The sequence below is a fragment of the Pinus tabuliformis genome, chromosome 2_1, assembly GCF_031772625.1.
Source record: "Pinus tabuliformis cultivar Carrire ecotype Pingquan chromosome 2_1, CPIR1, whole genome shotgun sequence".
Classification (NCBI taxonomy): Eukaryota; Viridiplantae; Streptophyta; class Pinopsida; order Pinales; family Pinaceae; genus Pinus; species Pinus tabuliformis.
The window spans coordinates 414176280-414183795 of NC_142299.1; positions in this window are offsets into that span (position 1 = coordinate 414176280).

Below are 7516 nucleotides of genomic sequence, written 5' to 3' on the forward strand. Positions count from 1 at the left end.
GCTTCTTACTAGTTTTGGAAGAGTTACAGGAATTGCATTAAGCATTCCAGAGTTGTTGGTCATCCTTAAACCATCACAGGTTGAGACCTCCCATTCATGGCTGAAGGTTTCCCTCTTTAAAACACCAGGAGAACTTCCTCTAGTAGAAGACCTGAGCTTCATGTCAGACTTGGAAGAGTTCTGGGAACTACACTAAGTATTCCAGTGTTGGTGGTCATCCTTAAACCACCTCCCTTATACCAACATTTTAGGGAGCACATTCAGCCTAGTGCCACCATGCATCTTTTCACATTTTGTATTATAGCTCTCTTCTTGGGCTCATACATAACCCTTCGGATTAAGGGGCGAGGGGGTGTTGGACACCTAATCCTTTAAGGGTTGGTGTGGAAGCTGAATAGTCTAAGGAAGTCCAAGAGACCTTGGAATACAAAACCAAAGGTCATACTATGAATGTATATCATTTGTTAATAATAGATACACACTCATGTTTATCATTCATATTTTGTGTTTGCCATGTATGTGTCTTAACAATATTAATGTCAATTATATAAAGAAATTATTTAAAAAACATGCGTTGTATCTTCAAATAATTATATACTATTAAAGTGAAATATTGGAACATTACCACCAAAATGTGTTAGTCCTGGAGCATCATGAATTGTTCATACAAGTATTCCATGGAATTGAAATTTCCTCTACCTTATTGGTTTACAGATGTCATACATAGTGATGTTGACCCATAAATTTAGTAACTTGTTGATAAGAGGCTTGATATATACATTCATATCTTTAACTTGGTAGTTACCTAATTGTTTGAAATTACACATAATTACTACCATGATATGTATATATATAAGAAAATAAACAAATATAACACATTACGAAACACACAAGAGAAATGAAAATGTTTCATTTGAAAAATTATTGTAAAGAAATACCTATAACAATCATTGTCAACATTATGTGCTCCCTCTTTATTGAAATCTAAGGAGGAAGGTTATTTTTTATAACAAAAATTGGCCACATTGAGTAAATAGAATTGAGATCTCCAAATGGATTAAAACCATCAACTGCCAATGAAATCCTAACATTATGAGCTTCATCTTTATAAAGCGAGCATTTTCCCTCAATTTCCCTAAATCATAACCATCTGTAGGCATTTGAAGAACACCCTCTCCAATTCTCTTTCATGCATGGTAATCCATAAACTGTGCTATGCTTTCGTACATGAACAATCACTGCAAATGTGGAATTATTGGAAAAATGGCAAAGAACCTTTTGAGGCACCTTTTTGTTATTTGATTGGGTTCGATATCTATTGCTCTAACATTATGGGAAACTTTTTTTGATGCATTTTTCCATAATATAAAATATGATCATTAGAACATGCATCTATATCTTGATACTCCACTCCAATTTATTTCATAATGGCATATAAATCTCAGTAAGGTAAAATATTTGGTGATGGTAACATAATTTCACCTAGAAATCTATAACATAAAAAATCACTAGTTAGTGTAAGTAATATTAATCGTAAATATTTCATTCTTATTTTACAAATTAATTAACACAAAGAAAGGGAAAAAATCAACCTTTATGTATAATATGTGATAAACATATTACATACCTTAGGATATGTTCCATACAAGTGTTTGAGAAACTGTTAGTTAACCCTTTCAAGCTCACCAACAATCATGTAGAAGAAAGAAGATTTTTTCTTGAGCCTTTGTAAAGTGGTGTTATTGCCTTTCTAACAGAGTTTCATCAAGAATATTATCATCATTTTCCCCATCCTGATCATTGACTAGTCGAGCGAACAAGTCTTGGATCAATTCATTTGTCCCATCATATTGAACTACGCCATTATTGTCAAGTTTTTCCATAGGATCATTAACTTGATCTTCAATATTTTCTCCATGTTCCTCAGCTTGTACAACATCATTTCTACTACTACTTGGGGCATTCGAACACTGACTAGGGGGGTAGCTTGATTTTATAAATACATAGCATCATACAAAATTAGTTAGCATAAAAAATGTTATAACAATATAAAATTTTACAAGTGTGATTAATATAAACACAATAAATAATGAATATATAGCTAACCAAGGAATGATATTCATTCAATCCCCCTTCAATGTGCCCATGTTCCCCTATGATGTATTTTAGTTGTTTCTCTTAAAACTGTTATGCGATGTAAGCCCAAACATTTAGAATAAGGGCAATAACATCTCCCATCATCCCCTTTATTTTTTTTAGTAGTAATTTTTTTTGACATTTTTCCCCACTAAAACGTTATGCGATGATTATGTTACAAAATTGGGTGGTGTACTAGATCTATTATATTTTGTAATGCAATTGATATATATAAAAAGAAATATATTTCTTTCTCGACAAAAAGACCTTATAAATTGTGCAACGTCTCTTAAGAGAAACATATTTATAAATTTGCATACCATCAAAATTTTGACGATAGTTGACAAAGTCAAAATTGATTAGTCAAAAAGTGACCGACCGTTCAATTAATAGATCAATGAATAGAAATGATTGGCCAAAAAGGGGATTTTTGTTTATAATGTGATAATTGCCGAATATCGCCGTCCTTACTACAATATAGAGAATATCATCATAATTATGACAATGTGGATATATCTTGTTGCAATACCGAGAAATGTGGGCCTAATTTAAAATTAATGAAATAAATGAATTAATTCTTATAATTTTCGATTTTACAACCAATTTAGCCAAACTGTCATTCTATTTCATCGAAATTTATTACTATATGTAGTAGTGGGATGATCTAGACATTGTTTCCTATTACTAAGCTTGGTACGATAAATCATGTATCCTCTTGTGAACCTAGCTACATATTCTTTCATCTTGGACCAATACATGTACCTACGCAAGTTGGCCATTGTTTTCCCTACACTAAAGTTCCCTTCTGTAACAGCCCTAGTGAAAAGTTCATGTAATAAAATTTAATAAAGGAAAAATAAGACCACGGTTAAGAGACACTTATTCCAAGTTTAATGTTGGGCAAACATATCCTAATGGGAATAAATGGATGTGTGTTTTTGGCTAAGGAAATTAGCAAGGGCTAAGGTAAAGGCATTAAAAGGAAAAAATACATTTTTGGCACATTTATTTATGAAAATAAAGGAAATTATGAGAAAAGTAAGGTGAAAGGTCATAGGTTTCATGTGAGGAGGAAATTTAAGGAAAATAATGGAAAATGAAGAAATTAGAGGCCTCATTCATAAATGGGCTTATGAGGATTAGTGGCAAATATTTTTTCAAACCTTTTGTCAGTTCAAGTTTGGATCTCTCTCATTATTCTCTCTCTCTCACACTCTTGGTCACTTGGAGTTTTCTTGGAGCCCTCTAGCTTTGGAGCAAGGAAGGAAAATCAAGCAAAGGGAATGGAAGGAAAGAAAGATCAAGGAAGGAAAAGTAGGATAAGGCAACTGATGAGCCTTAGTATTGTAACAAGAATGTTGCAACTCCCAAGGCGACCAACTTTAATTATCAACCTGGGGTTCGTAAAAACTTAAGAGGTATTAGCACTATATGTGTAGCATACAATGTGTAGGAATACTTCCAATGGAGCCACTTGCATAATTGGATGACATATAAAATCATGTGTAGGATTGAAACATATTCTTTGACATGTACCTGAATGTAAGAGACCAAATGCTTTGACTGAGATGAGATTAAGAATTGTTGAAGAACAGTGTGTTGTTGCAACTTAATGATTGTATGGAACCATATTTCAATATAGTCATGAGGCCCCTAGTCCATGAAATTCATATTTTCTTCTTTTTGCTGATTATTCTCTTGAAAATATAGAGGATGTAATGGTGAACTTGATGTAACTCCCTTAATCTCTGATTGTAATATCTTCTCTCCATCAAGTTCAGCCTCTAATCCTTTCGTCTTCTCATTTGAATCTTCTTCTTCTGGATGTTGTCCTTCAATCACATCAATAGAATCGCTTATTTGCAATACCTTTCTTGATCTAAGATTAATACCATTTAAATCAAGAGGATATGTTTGGAAGTGTTGTGCCTCAACATTGTAAGTGGGCTGAGCTACTTCCTTGTGTGGGTTTGGAAATGGTAGTACAGGGAGTTGAATGGGAGTGGATCTTTGAGATGGATGTGGTTGAGGTTGTGGTTGTGGTGGAGGCGGATGGTAGGGATAACATGGGGTTGGGTATGGAGGGTATTGAGGATAATATTGAGGATATTGTGGATTTCTCTTATAAGGTTCTTTCCAACCTTGTTGCCAAGATTGGTTTTGGGGTTGATATGGCCAAAGTTGCCAAGGAAAGGGTGTGTTCCAATTACTTTGAGATGGATGTGCATAACCTTTAAATTGTGAATTAGTCTCTTGCATCATACCAGGTTGACTAGGCTTCCATGGTCCTCTTGGAGCTACATAACATAGTTTCTTTGGTGATTGACTTGATCCATTGTCCTCTTGGTAAACTTCCTTCAACCTTGGTAATGATGGGAAATATTTAATAGAATGTGATTCTACATGGACAACAAAAATATCAACATCTTCTTTTTCCTCATCTTTCGTTCTTAACATTTCTACTTGTTCGCTTAGATTGCTAATATTTTTGTTTTAAAGTCATCAAATAAATTTCCAAGTTTAGCTTGACTTACTGATCTTGATGCTGATTTACTTACTCTTTCCCTTCCTCTTGATATGTGTTTGCATGTTTCACAGACTTCTTCAAATGATAATTGGTATACATCATCTCTACTCATGAGATCAAGAATATCAATCCAATCATCCCTAATTGTTCTAAGTACGAGGGTTTTTAGTGTGCCATATCCTAAATGATGTAATTTTTCCCTCTTAACATTATACATGAATCTCTCTATTATATCCTCAAGGCGCTCATTTTCTTTTTGATTCATTCTAAAGATTTCTTCCTTAAGATCATGATCTTTATATTTTTCTAGAAATATATTTTTCATATAATTCCATGATCTTATTGAATTAGTCCCTAAACTCATGAACAATTTAAGAGCTCTATCTTTAAATGTTTCCGTAAACAATCTCAATTTTTGAGTGTTTAATATGTAACCATAAGATCTACAAACAATTTCAAGTTTAAAGAGAAAGGTTTCTAGATCCTCTAACCTCATACCATGGAAGCTTGGAAGAAAAGATGGAGGGATGTTCTTCATGTGCACGCTAACATCAGTATCTTGAATGGGAAATCCAAGAGGATCTTCCTCATTGTCATCATCTCCATCCATTTCTCCTACCTCCTCAGTCACCTCTTCTTGTTATATGTGCAAAAATGAATGGTGATGTGGCTCTTACTGCACCACGTGATCAAATGGGGGGGGGGGTTGGTGTTGGAGATTATTTTTTTGAATAAGAATGCTAATGCAATGCAATTTTTTGTCCTTGAAATGAAATATGACTAATGCAATTTTTTGTTTTTGCAGAAATTAAAAAGAAATGAATCAACTAGGGAAGAAAACAATGCATATTTTGACAACTACTCGAAAACAATGCCAAAAAGTGATGAGCCTCAGTATTGTAACTTGAATGTTGCAACTCCAAAGGCTACCACCTTTAATTATGAACCTAGGGTTCATACAAAATTAAGAGGTATCAACACTATATGTGCAACATATAATGTGTCCTTATTTCACTGTCATGACGTAATGAAGTGAATGTAATGAAATCAAATCCTAAATTAATTGTGGTAATGGAAATGCTCAAAATGGAAACATTAACCTATTGCAGGAAAGAAAACTTATTGTAATTTCATTAATTAAATACAATGAACTAAAGATAAATCATTGCATCTAAAATATTTTATATAGATTGACAGAGTTCATTGGATGTGACAATCAAGAAAATCATTATTGTATTATCCAATTCATAAATCCATCCATTAACCCAAATTGTTGAGATGTTTTTCAAGGGTAAAAAGGCAAGTCCTAAGTGGTATTTAGTCTTGCATAATCATGGATTTAGAGCCTAGGGGTTATGATTCAACCCTAAGGGACAAAAAACAATATTTTTGAGAAAATTTGGGCAAGTATATACATGCTGGAAGAGTGGTACAGGAAATTATGGGATTTGCTACAGGAAGATATAATTGACCGAATGACCAAGTAAACCAAATCCAAATTGGATGGAACAATTTTTTATATTGAATAGCATGTCTTAGGTCTCCCTTCCAAGTGGAATCACTCAAAAATACTGCTACTAACAAATGCTAAAAAATAACAGAAAATTACTAGTCTAAAATCTAAAGATTCGAGAACTAGTGAGCTAGTTAATCTATCAAATTCCTAAACTAACCAAGTGAAAATGAAATGGGGTAAATTCTTTTATTAACTTGAATATTTTTGTGATCTAATTCAAATGGAATCAACTCAATTGAAGCTCATTAGCATGTTCTAAAAAATAACAGAAAATTACTACTATTTTCCACAAGGGACTTCCAAAAATTTAGATTTTGGAATAAACAAACTAATCCAAGTAGCTAAATGATTAATATGACCTTCCAAAGTTGTTCCAAATATGAAATCATACATGTGATCCTACTAAAGAACTTACTTCAACCATTTAACCCAATCCTACAACAAGAAATAATTAATATTAAATGCACAAATAGGAAAAAGCAAGAACAAGAGATGCATGTGAATAAAAAGTGAAAGGAAGAGAAGTAAATTATACAAAAGGGCTCTGAGGATCCTGGGATATCCAAGCCCAAGGAAAATCAGAGTCCTATGAAGGAGACCAAAATTTAGAACGTGAAAATGGTAACAATCTTTATTATTTCCATCAATACAATTACATCCCAACAACAAATGAAAGTGGAGTTGCAAAAATACAAGTGTTCTCGAGAAGAAGACTAGGAAAAACCAACCCCTAGAGGAAAAATTGAATTGGTACTTATACAAAATGATTAAGAGGAATTCTCCATTAAAGGAGGAATATTTACCCTCCAAAATCCCTCAAATAGTGGATCTAGTTCCCAACACTAGGAATATGCATTAAATGATAGGGAACACATTCCTAGATTTTCTCAATCATTGGAGCTCCAAAATTTGTGCAATAATTTTAGAATATATTGTTTATTTATTATCAAAGAGATAGTGATATTGCATGGTGTTTAAAAGAATATTGTGTCGGATAGGGATGCAAAATTCACTTCCAAGTTTTGGAAGGAGCTATTTGCAAGCTTCGGTAAAAAGTTGTCCTTCAACATAACCCGCAGATAAATGGACAGATAGAGATGGTCAACAAGATCTTGGAGGATATGTTGAGGATGTACGTGATGCACCAATAGAGGAAATGGGTGGAGTATCTTCCATTGGTTGAGTTCGTATACAATACTAGTTATCAGGAGTCATTGAGGATGTGTCCTTTCGAGGCATTGTATGGATGGAGTTTTAACACTCCCATCAGCTGGAGTGATCCAGTGAATAGGGTATTTATTGGGCCAGATATGTTGGTGGACATGGAGCAGGAAATG